General features: G+C 43.7%; 1 long non-coding RNA gene across 1 annotated transcript in view; it reads left to right on the top strand.

The window, feature by feature from the left end:
• LOC114572237 (uncharacterized) overlaps positions 1–12,921 on the top strand; it is a 31,878-nt gene that overhangs the window by 14,978 nt on the left and 3,979 nt on the right. Inside the window, exon 4 of the long non-coding RNA XR_003694744.1 lies at positions 9,811–9,972. This is a non-coding gene — a long non-coding RNA (uncharacterized LOC114572237). The remainder of the gene's footprint in view (positions 1–9,810; positions 9,973–12,921) is intronic.

Genomic DNA, 12,921 nt, shown 5'->3' with positions numbered 1-12,921 from the left:
TTCAATGCCATATTCAGTAGGGACAACATGCAACAATGGGAGTTTTTTTCTATTTATGAAAGGAACGGGCTACCAGATGCAGGTCTGTGGGGAACGTATTTATTTATTATAGAGAGGTGTGTTGATGCGCGGAGCTATACCCGACTGAACCGATCATTCTTGAGTGACCTTTCTGCATTGGTGCCACTGCACTGCAGTTCATGAATGTTTAATGGGAAGGCTGGCTGTTTTGGGCCTGCCAAGCTGGGTTTGCTGTCTGACAGAAACATGCTAACTCAAAGGCAGAATAGAGGTTAAAAACAGTGAGTGCTACAAACAAAGGACGCCAGACACAACCTCTGACAACTAAACACCCCTCACACCCAAAGGAAGCAGGTGAGTATCAGCCACTAACAGGCACCGTGACTCATTATATATTAATTAATGCTATTAGATATCACTCAAGAACACTAGATAAATGGCTAGAATGACAAATAACAAGCACTGGCAGTGTGAACGAGCATGGGGGAGGACTAAGTAGAGAATGAGAGAAGGACTTTTTAAAGAGAACAGGAACAACAGGACGCACTGCTGGCGAGGTGTTGTTGCAACAATGTCTTCTTTACAGTCTGGCCCACAACGTTCATCCCTAACACCTTTTCTGTCTCCTTGTTTTTCTTACCTACCACCATATACTCTATAGTCACCAAACAACTCGAAATAAGGACAAAAGAAGGCAATAGCAACAAGCAGTGTGCAGAAAGAAATGCTTATTTTAAAAGAAGATGGGAAAGATAATTGGGTTTTTGAGAGTGAACTGAGAGTGTTCATGAAATAGTGAGAAAATGTGTGGAGGAGAGGTGCTGGTTTGGCAGGCAGACAGTAATGCAGATGATAATTACCTAATTTATATTAAAAAAACAAAAACATATTCCTGAAACAAAACCTCCATCGGTTTGTTGATGCCATGTTTGACTATAAAGGCACAAACAACATCAAATCAAATCAAAGTCTTGTACTCTCTGTTTGCAGGATGAACACAATCAGCTTTTCATACTGTATCTGTCTGACAGCATCCCACTCTTCTGGTTTTATTGACGAGACAGCACAAAGGGAGTACTAGTCAACTGTGTCATGAAGTGGGAGCGTGAGAGAGACTAGGCTACCTTCAAAACCATCTAAGTGTAGGGAAACTTTTACTCCGGTGAAGTCTTACAGTTTACTTCCAGGGTGGCATGACAGGATAAAACATTCAATGCTGAGCTGAAATCTGAGGGAGAGAACAAGCAGATGAGTCCGCTGCATCAACAGAGCGGACGGCATATGAATATGATTTTAGAACTCCTACATATTCCGTAAGTCCAACTTAGTTTGACAACTTTAGCATAATATATGTCTAAAGAAGGGGAAACAATAAAAAAAGAGATTTGAAAGGTCAGATGCAACTTCACTCAGTTGTACTTGATGATGTACTGTGTTGTGCACGTGATGAGACGTGGCAGAAATTGTTTCTATTTATTATTTGCACCTTTCAATTTTGCAAAACACCTTCAATGACGCCTGACTGCACCTTGAGGCGTCTCTTTAAATATCCGTTGGTTTCTTAGTGGAGAGAAGCACTGAAGAGGGAAATAAATGCTAGAGCCCTTTCTGTCTGGGCTGGGGCTGTGATGCAGAAAGCAGGTCTCATTGATAATGCATCAGGAGGAAAAAAAAAATCCATCAGGACCACATCCATTTAATGCATGAAGCAGACATTTATGCATGAAAGTGCTCGTGGCCTCTTGCTCCAAACCTGTGGCCAGGCTAAGAAGGGGCTCTCCTCTCCGGGTTGTCACTGAGTACAGTAGCTCAGGTCTCAGGGACACAAGGGCTCCCCTAGACATCACTCCTGCCCAGTTCCAGACAAAAGGATGAAACATTCATGAGGTGTCTTTTGCGACAATGGCAGATTTAGGATTGTTTGGTTACGATGGCCTTCCCACCTCTTCTTCTACACTCCCCCCCCGCACACACATCATATCTGTTGGCCCCCTTGATGGAGCTTTCAGGTGAAAACATAAACCTAGTGTGGAGTGATTGCTGAATGTGCTCCTGCTGAGGAAGGACTGGCATTTCTCTCTCTTTGTTGTGCCTCTGACCTTTTGAAAATATCACATATTAAATCTTTAATTATTTATGAAGGCTAGTTGTGGTGATGGGAGAAGAGAGGGGGGTGTTGCCGTGCACGTGATGGTGCATCTTACCACAAGAGAAAAGATCGACGTTGTGGTTGACCTAGCTCTAATCCGACCAGTACACATTCATGCATGAGCCCAGACGCCCGGTGTGTTATTTGACATTTATCAAATGCTTTGTGAAATTTGTGCATTCAGTGTGTATTCTGTCCTTTTTAGATATTCTGATGTAGATTTTAAATTCTTAATGGAACATTGGACTCTTCCCAACATGTGTATCGCACTGTTTAGTGAACTTCAAAACAGCAACCCTCAGATGCTCCTAACTCCTCACGTCACCTACCCTCCTGCGGTAAACATTCATTTAAAATAATCAAATAATCATGACGCGAGAGATAATACACAAACAAACAACAGAGAAAATAACTATATAAAAATGTATTTCCCAGGAGAATGGTTCAACCAGTGTTTGATATGCAAATTCTCTTTTTCATCAGAACCCCCAGTAAATGTCAGGAGGGGACACTGGGGAGGGGCTGAACATCTCAATTAAAGAGCGCTAACATGCATCATTCCAAACAACCCATGAAATGAAAGGCATCATTTAGATTGATCTACAGCATCAGTGTGAGTAAATCAGTGCTGTGGCCTAATAATGCAACACTCCAGGGTACGTCTGAAAATTGCAGATAGGAATTCAGAACCATATCTGTATAATGATGTTCCAGCTGATGAAGTTGGTGATCAGTATTTGGGAAAAGGCCACTGTCGCTGTTAAATGCTAAAATGTTTCTGTGAGAGAAGAATGAGTGTACGACTGTACCTCTCTAATGGCTGAATAGTGCTTACAGTTTGTTTTCTTTGGCAATGAAATGATTTGCCTGCACTCCTGAATAACCTTCTCCGGTGTTCATGCCAGTTAAGCACTTTCATGGAGTTTGGAAATGTGCTTCTTGGCAAACTTGGCTTGTACTGTATTAGTGAGAAGACGCTTAAAGTTGGCTCTTGGCTAATTCTAGTATTTTAGTATTTAGTTTTCCAAACATAAGAAGCTTCCGGTTTGCTTGTCTATTTACTCAGAATATCCATAACAGCTTGTGCTGAAAATAATCTTCTACAGTAATTACCTAAATTCTGATTAAGTTTGGACTTTTTTGAGACATCAGGTCATTTCTTGGTTAAAAGATTAAAAAGAAAAAATCAGTACTTACAGCACTTATTAACTTTCCTTATCCAAAACCTTTATTTTCAAAGTTATCTCACAAGCTTTAAGTTTTATAAAAGGTTTCTATTTTGATCAGGTACAGTCAAGAATAATGTGGCTTGCAACCCTAACGGACAGTTCATTTTACTCATTACTCTTATATCTAAAAATTACTCACTTGGAAGTCGGGAGGCATTCTTTAAAAATTACTCAAGTGAACATGAAAGTACTGGCTTTCAGTAACAGTTCTAGACCATTTCAAACGGAGGGGGCCAGGCTCGGGCCACATGCAATTTTAGGGTTACCAAATATATTAAGCACAAGTGTTACATACCACCAACCCTATAGGTTTAGTTCTACAAAACACTAATGATACACATATAACAATAAACACAAGAATACTCATTCACTGTGTTCTACATCACTGCACATGAATTATATATATATATATATATATAATATATATATAAATTTTTTTTAATCGCATGCCGCCATTTATTAATTTATTTTACACTTCACTCGGCCTGCTTCTGCAGGCTGCAGGCATGATGGAGAAAGACAGCAGCAGCACAATTCTGAATGGCGCTTTTTATTTTCCAAAACTCAAAGTCGAAAGCCATATGCACATTGTGTAAAGCGGAATTAAAATATCAAGAAGCACGTCAAGCTTGAGCTACCACCTACGAGCTAAGCATAGTACAGTTAACGTGACTCAGGTTGATGCTAGCAGGCTCAGGCAAAGCACTTTTTTGGAGAGTGCTACTTGCCGACCAAATTCCAAAAAATTACTACAACTCTTGCAAAGTGGGTGGCAACTAACTACAGACCTGTCAGCATCGTAGAAGACTCGGGTCTTAAAAACGTACTACGGTTGGCATGTTCTGACCCGTCTTATACATATTGCCGTCGAGGGGGACAGACATTTTCACACATACACAGCCTGTACGACACGGAGAAAGCAGCCAAACTGGAACTGCTGCAAAGTGCTGTCTCATTAACCGGTGATCACTGTACGTCAGTGAGTAATCAAAATGATTTAGGAGTTACTGCACACTATATTGACTCTGGTTGGACTTAACACTCGTTTGCCTTAACGGTTTGACATACAGAAGCACGACACTATGCTGAAACATTGCAGAGACATGGGGCATTGCAAATAAAGTTACAAAATCCAAATCTTAAAATTCAAGTTCATAAAGTAACTTTCTTTGCATTCATTTGATTTCCAATCAAGATACACTGGTAATAATTGCTTTCCATTGTTAATATGTACTTAAAAACAGTTCTGAAATGTAACTACTGATGACTGTCATTAATCAGAATGTGGATTTATTTGCCCAGAATGAGAAATGTACTTGGCTTTATCTTGGTGGCATCACTGTGGGAACATGGCAATAGCTCACAAATGTAAAATGTATTGTGTAGCAGCAACAGGACCACACATACAGTATATCTCAAGAGGACAGTGCTAGTTATACAGCCGAGACCATACAGTAAATAAATGTATCCAGTTTGTTCAGAAAGGCAGCATGCCACAGGGAAGAGTTCAGTACAATGTAATGCGTTTTATGAATGCAGGAGAATATGTCTCATATCTAGATTTACAGGTTCAGATTATTGCTGATTTTATTAAATAGGAAGCCTGCAGTATATGACAGTAGTATCAATGGTTATATTAACAACCCCCACTGAGAATGACCTAATTAGCTGGCCATGGAGGGGGTGAGATTTTAGAGACCACGAGGCGTTTTACCACGGATGTCACCTCTGCTTGCCCACGTGGAAAGAACAGTTTGAGGTGTTAAGAAATATTTAGAAAGCAGAAAGTAACCTTAAATATTTTTGCATTTACCTGTTTTTGCCGCTATGTAGAATATGGTGACAGAACTGCTGACATTTTGATCAGATTTTTCCTAGGTCAGAATTTTCTGTCACACAGGCACTACGTTATGGGCACGACGCTGTGGGTATGGCCACCAGTCGTGCTCAGACTGTAATCTGGGACAGTTTTGGCTTGTTACACTGCTAAACATATTCTCCAGCATGTAACGCAAATGTGAATGCAAACGCAAGATGTTGAAGATTAAAAGAATTACTTGGAATTAAAAAAAAAAAGAAAAAAAAAAGACTGAATTAAAAGGCTTCAGATGACCCAGTTTCCAGGCATCCATCCAGTGGCTTAGTTGGAGGCTTCTGAATGTAGTATTTGTGGATTGTGTGTGTGTGTGTGTGTGTGTGTGTGTGTGTGTGCGCGTGTGTATGTGCGTGCGTGCGTGCACACATACATGCAAATGCTTTTTTTTTGGTGTTTTTTATGTTCTTACTTATATGCAGCTTTTTTCCCCGCTTGTGTCGGCTGGTACACATCCTTAGATCTCATCAAAAAACAGTGACCTAGATATAATTAACCCCCTCTAACCGGCAGAAAATTGTATTTAAAAGTAGCACAGCACCCATCAGTCTGCTCTGCATGTCAGCACTGAGCTGCTCCCCATGTTAAACCCGGGTTCCTAATAGAGGGAGATATCGTGGACTCCCTGCAGCATGTCAAGCTGGCGGCAGCACACACGGCTCAGAGAAATGTAGTAGACAGGTGATGGAATGAATAAGCTTGTCTCAAGGCAGTCTTTTGGCTGACAGGTTCTTCTCATGAAACACATACATTTGAGAAAATAAGAGCTTCTGATATTGTTGAAATGAGTATCACTTACTGAATATCAGAGGAGCAATTAATGCCCTGAACCATGGCTTTTGCTTGTGTGGCAGTATGACAAAGAGATGCTTGAGAGGTATTGAAATTTCATTTATTCTTGCTCAGATAGCCAATTGTAAGACATTATGATGTGTAATTTTCCGTTGGCTAAACAGCTCCCCTCATCTCCTTAGAGCTGAATGAGCACACGCATCACACGCCGCCTTTAAGCATCTTCACTAACGCGTAAGATCCTGATTACACTTTGCCTTTAATCTAATTATCACTTAATTTGACTTTTCATTTGTTCATGCATATCAATGTGGGAATACAGTACATGTTCAAACCACTTTCTTCAAAGTGGCAGGGTGACTTATGGATGCTGTAGTTATTATGAGCCAACATTAGGCCGCGTGTATTCTATCTGATCAGATCAGTCATTTTCACTGTTCAATTTTTTCACTTTCTCTTGAGATTGATTTCCTCTGAAGACCTCTTAGAAGATCAAGATCCTCTTAGTAGCTCATGTATGTATCTGATTGCATAAATTATGAGTTACATCAACTGTTGCTCACATGCTCACAGTATGTCATGAAGTAGCCGCGGATATTCAAGGATAGAAATGAGGATTGATGTGATTGCAGGCAGATAATTAATGCTACTTTGAAAAGGAAATGATCAACTCCACCAATGAGTAGTCATACTTAAAAAAGTTAAATGAACTGGATTTCAAGCAGCACTCTTAGTCGCTATAAAATAAATTCTCACTTAGTCTTACACAACAAGGTTAAAATGAATACGGCCTGGGGGGCTGATTGGTTCAATTTCCCATCTTAATAGCTGGTGGAAAAGTACAACTTTTTTACAAGTACACTATTATAATCAGGTCATCTAACATGCTTCATTTCAACAACATCAAAGTTGGGACTTTTTTTTATAATATTGGCATCCATGCTGTACCTTTATCCTGTATTTCTTAAGAACAACTTTAACAAAGGCACAAAGTAACAGATTTGTCTTTTTTTTTCAGATTCTGCACAAAATAATAATTCTTACCAGGCTTATGTCTTACAAAACAGCAATGTTCTGCAAAGAGCCTTTTTCCCGTTTGCTTTCTTGCTGCACAAAATACGGCAGTGCTGATGCATGGTTTCCTCACCCTCCCTCTGGGAGGTGTGAACCAAGGAAAGGGAACGGTAGAGACAGGAGAAAGAGGAGGCGGAGAACACAGAATGCAGTAAACTTCAATAAGCACAATGCCCTCATCTTCTTGTTCTGGAGATCACAGTTTCCAGTTTTTGTCAAAGAAACGAAGAATTGGTATTCAATACCCCTGATATTTTGAATAGTATGCCTAATAACCTAATTAGATGAAGGTGTTGTCATGCAGTGGTTAGAGCCGGATCTTCACACAAACTCATTAAATCTGCTGAATTTGTTTGATCAATCAAAGCAAACCCATTCATAGGTTGTGATGTAAGCAGACAAACTGTGCCTCAAGGGATATTTTATGATATATTTAAAAGATAAACATCAGACCCCCTGAGTCTGTTGGTCTTTGCGGAGAGTAGAAAGAATGCATCCTAGAATTAAATAAGTGAATATATTTATCATAAAATATCTTTGCTCAGTCTTCATCAGAATGGCAGCGCTGCTGAGAATCCTACTGGCATACAGTCCTACCCTGGGGCTTGGGGATTACATGTGCTGCGTACACGTTAAAGCCTCTAAACCCTCGCCTCCGCAGAGCTGATCTGACTGCACAATCACCCCCCTCACTCTCAGCTCCACTCCATCGGCCATGAGGCCTCAGTTCTCCCAGGATGCTCGCTGCTTACTTCCAGATCAGCAGAGCTCTGCAGTGCCCGCGAAGGTCGGACCATAAGTAAATTTGTCAGCTTGCCTCTGTGTTCACTGGATCACCTGGGAGTTGACCCTCTAGCTCACCATCCGTTCATGGAGTTGGACATTCTAACTGGGAGTGAGGATTTTTCAGGATGAATGCATCTATTTTTACATATCACTTTATTTTTAGAAGAAAAACAGGTCAAAAGAACAGTTTGAGTTATTGTTTTGCGCATTGCACTTGAACTCCCATTCACTAAGACTGGCACACGTAGCACAAGCACACAAGTCTGCATAAAACCACACACACACACACGTACACACACACACACACACACACACACGTACACACACACACACAAACACAAACACCAACACACAACACATCTACAATTTCAAGGGGTGAAACAACGGCCTAGAGGCAAGGAATACTGTGCAGGGCAGAGCATATTCAATTAGCCCCTGGCAGTTCTTCCCCCTTACCTATCATGATTGCATCACATTTCAATATTGCACAGAGGTGTGCCGCCAACGCACTGCTGACACATCAAAGGGCTGCGGCAAATCCACACTCCTCCTTGGAGCCTCACAGCTATGTCACAGCTGTTCTGGGGTAGGCCATGCAGGCACAGGGAGAGGCCAGGCATGACTAATGACCTTAGCAGACATATTAAAAAATGGATTCTCTATTTCCCACTTCGATGAGTTAAGTTATCAGGCCAGCCTGTGGCTAGAGCTGGATGGTTTCCTGGTCCAGCATGGCATGGTGAAGTCAGAGGGTTAAGGAGAAAGATGATCTGGATCAGGAAATGTGTATGACAGGGTAGATGCGATGAATTCATTTTTAAGTGTAGCACTTTTTCCAGATTACTTTTATTTATGCCTATAGTAAGTTTTCTGATAAAGCTAACTTAACCATGCCCAGGACAGGCCTGGTGCACTGCAAGTAGTGCATCCATTCTGTAATGACAGTCATATCCTCAGTTTGTATAATAAATGGGTGCAAGGGCGTAAGTCCAAGACCAAGAAATAAATAATGACATCCCCTCAGTCTTCCATCCCTCTCCGGGCTGGTGTAGAGGCGATAGGGGTGGTAGTGGTTCACTGAGATCTTCATCAAGATATAGTCTAGATAGAAATATATTTGCAGAAGCAGCATTAACAGCGAGTTAAAGTTAAAACAGTTTGCTCATTTTTTGCTGCTGCCGCTGGGTTTGCCTCCTTACCTCTGCACTGTCTCTTCCCCTCTCCTTTCGCCTTAACTCAAATGAGTTAAGGCTCTAAATTGAATTCCATCTCCATGTATTTCTTCCAGAGGGCTCGCTAATTAAGACTTTAATTATGGCTGGGAGCAAAACCGAGGCAACAAAACCTCCTCATGTTTAAAACATGATCACCATATTTCTCTTTCCCCCTCTGCTTCCTTCTCTGCAAGTGTGTTTTCTGAAAGTTTTGAGGTGAACGGAAGGTAAGACATACACTAAGATGGTAATCAGAAAGGACTATAATAGAAATTCTCAAGAGTGAGCATACAATACATGCATGATCAAAGAGAGTCACGAGGTTGGACCGTAGAAAAGATATTCAACGCTGGTTGATGTTATTACAACTATACGCCTGTTTGCTTAGAGTAAGAACTTTCAGTGCCTAAATCCCTCAAAATAAAATTAATATTTGATGATTATAGCAATTGGGGAAAAAAAGAACAGCTTAATTAGCGTCCTGTGTTGTACATTTTTTACTTCCACTCTCTGGGAACACTGCTCAGTGTGATATTCTACAATAATGACAGTGCCTCTCTTTTGGGGCTTCACACAAGGGCTGCCTGGAGGATCGTTGCCGTGCCTGGGGGCTCTCTACTAGGCCTGTCCTGTTCACATACTGCACCTTTTCTCCCTCTCTTCATTGCGCAGACCCTCTCATCTTGTCTCTGTGGGCCAACCCTCCAGCAGCTACTGTATTTGTCACAAAGCAGATGTTTCAGAGAACCATGACCTCGAGTGTGGTTGCTGGGGAATGGGAGCTTGGCGCCAGTTGTGATTGGAAACCTGCAGAGCAGCAAGGGCATGGTCAAGGTGAGTAATACTAGCTCCTCTCAGGTCCTAAGTGTCATGGTTTTGGGGTTTGAGTTCTGTTGGTTTTGAGGTTCTGTTCTTGTTTCCTGTTTATGTTGTGTATTTGTTCTGTTTTCTGTTGCAACCCGTGTTTCCTCCCTTGTCTCGCCTAGCTGTAGTCCCTGTCTTGTTTTGCCTTGTGTCTGTATGTTCTGTTTCCTGATTTATTTTGACGGTCTGGTTTTCTGTCTTGTCTTGTCTGATATACTTCCGGTGTTTTTCCCTCCTCTGTGATTGCCCTAATGTGGTTCACCTGTTTCCCAGCCCTAGTGTCACCTGTTGCTTGTTTTCTCTTTACCCTCTGTATTTAGTCTTTGTGTTCCCCTTGTCCAGTATCAGATCATTTTGTGTGTGCCTGTCGTGTCTCCCAGTGTTTGCTCGTGTCTGGTTTTTTGCTCCCTGGATTTCTTTTGTTCTGTAGTCGCTGGTTTGTTTTCTTTTCTTGTTTTTTGGATTCCCTGCTTTTGTTTTCTATACTCTGGATTGGTTTTTTGCCTGCTGCTTTCAGGACTCCCTTTGTTGTTTGCACTTTGATTTTTATGGACTAATAAACCTTCCACCTCTACGTTCTCCTGCCTGCCTCTGCATTTTGGGTCCACCATTCCCTACTCCTCCCTGCTGAACCTAACATCATGATTTGACCATTCGGACCCAGCAGAGGTACTTCCTTTTTCCCGGTGGGTTCTCAGTTTTTTTTTTTTTTTTTCTACTGGTTGCTGCTCTAGGCCTATCTGGATTATGGATCCTGCATGCCCTTTTTCTGATGAATTTTGTGATCTACATTTTGACCTGATGGAGCTGAAAGCAATGTGGAAAGAGACAGGCAGTGATTGCCAGAAAGCGGCGATTCTGTCTTTAGCTCGTAAAATGGAGTCCGACAGGCCCTGGCTTAAGGACTCAATTCCCGACTGGGTTAAAAGGTTCATTTCTACTCCGACTCATCCACCTGCTAGCAGTTTAACTACAGGTTTCATGTCCGTCACCCAGTCTACTCCTAGTCCTGTCTGTTCTGTTCGGTCACCAGGAGGCGAGCCAGAGACATTTTTGACTGTTTTTCAATATTTGGCTAAGTGTGCGTCCAAGCCAGCTACATCCGCCAACACTCCTCTTCTCACTCCCGGCCTAACCCAGTGCCAGCAAATGCCCACCAGCCTGTCTGTCAGCTCAGCAGCTGCCGGTTCTGCAGATACCACCTACTACGAGCAATCCTTTGAGGGAACTCGCCTAGCCCTATTCCCTTGGAACCGTGGAGGCCGGAGACAGGGAAGACGACAACATGGCTCCTGACGCCATGCCCTGCATCACCCTCTCTCCGGCCCAGAGTCCTCCCTGTCCAGCGGCGCCAATCCCGTGCTGTCCAGCGAGCCTATGCCTGAGCTGACCAGTGTGCCTGAGCTGACCAGTGTGCCAGAGCTGACGTGCAGCTCTCCTGACCCTGGGCGTACATGCAGCTCTCCTTACCCTGGGTTGATGTTCAGCGGCCTTCCTGAGCCCAGACTAGCTAGCAACCACCCTGATTCCCCGCTAGCTAGCAGCTCCCCTGAGTCTAGGCTAGCTAGCAACTCCCCTAAGTCTAGGCTAGCTAGCAACTCCCCTGAGTCTAGGCTACTTAGCAGCTTCTGTGAACCCCAGCTAGCTAGCAACCTCCCAGATCCCAGGCTAGCTAGCAGCCTCCCTAATCCCCGGCTGGCTAGCAGCCCCCCTGATTCCCCACTAGCTGGCGGTCCCTCTGTATCCAGCCTAGCTAGCGGCCCCCGGACTCCGGGCTAGTTAGCGGCCTCCCTGATTCCCTGCTAGCCGGCAGCCTCGCTAGTGTTCCTAGTGCCTCCGAGCTCTCTAGTGCCCCCGAGCTCTCTAGCGTCCCCGAGCTGGCTATCAGCCGTCCAGGATCCCGGCTGGCTAGCAATCTCACAGATATCTGGCCGGCTAGCAGCCCTCCAGAACCTCGGCCGACTAGCAGCCTCTCTGTACCCCGGCTGGCTAGCAGCATCCCTGGTTCCCGGCTGGCTAGCAGCCTCACAGATACCTGGCTGGCTAGCAGCCCTCCAGAACCTCGGCCGGCTAGCAGCGTCTTAGATCCCCAGCTGGCTAGCGGCCTCTCAGATTCCTGGCTGGCTAGCAGCCTTCCAGAACCTCGGCCAGATAGCGGCCTCTTGGTACCCAGGTTCGCCGCTGACGTGCAGCCGCCCGGATTCGCCGCTGACGTGCAGCTGCACAGACCCGCCGCTGACGTGCAGCCGCCCAGAGCCGCCGCTGATGTGCAGCCGCCCAGAGTCTTCCAGTCGTCCAGAGTCTGCGTCGCCCAACCTCCCAGTGTCCGCGTCGCCCGACCTCCCAGACCTCCCAGAACCTCCCAGGGTTCTGTCGGCGGTCCGGTCGACCTCTGCTCCAGCTACCTTGTTGTTGGACACTGGTCCCGCTGACTCTTTGCCTGGTTCCAACCCTGCTGACTCTTTGCCTGGTTCCAACCCCGCTGACTCTTTGCCTGGTTCTGTTGGTTTTGAGGTTCTGTTCTTGTTTTCTGTTTATGTTGTGTATTTGTTCTGTTTTCTGTTGTTACCCGTGTTTCCTCCCTTGTCTCGCCTAGCTGTAGTCCCTGTCTTGTTTTGCCTTGTGTCTGTATGTTCTGTTTCCTGTTTTATTTTGACGGTCTGGTTTTCTGTCTTGTCTTGTCTGATTTACTTCCGATTTTCAGGGACGGTAATTAATGTCTCCTCTCAACTATCCCACACACACTTGTTATGGGATAAGTTGTTAGGTGTACAAAATGGCATCAAATGTGGCTCCAGAAATCTGATAAAGGTTGATGGATTAAAAAAAAAAAAAAAAAAGCAGATGCAGCCTTATGGCTGTAGCATATGTGGTTAAACTTGAACCTAAACTAGTTATACCTTATCTGTACTACAGATG

This window comes from Perca flavescens, chromosome 17 (assembly GCF_004354835.1).
Source record: "Perca flavescens isolate YP-PL-M2 chromosome 17, PFLA_1.0, whole genome shotgun sequence".
Classification (NCBI taxonomy): domain Eukaryota; kingdom Metazoa; phylum Chordata; class Actinopteri; order Perciformes; family Percidae; genus Perca; species Perca flavescens.
This window is presented reverse-complemented; position numbering and strand designations above follow the sequence as displayed.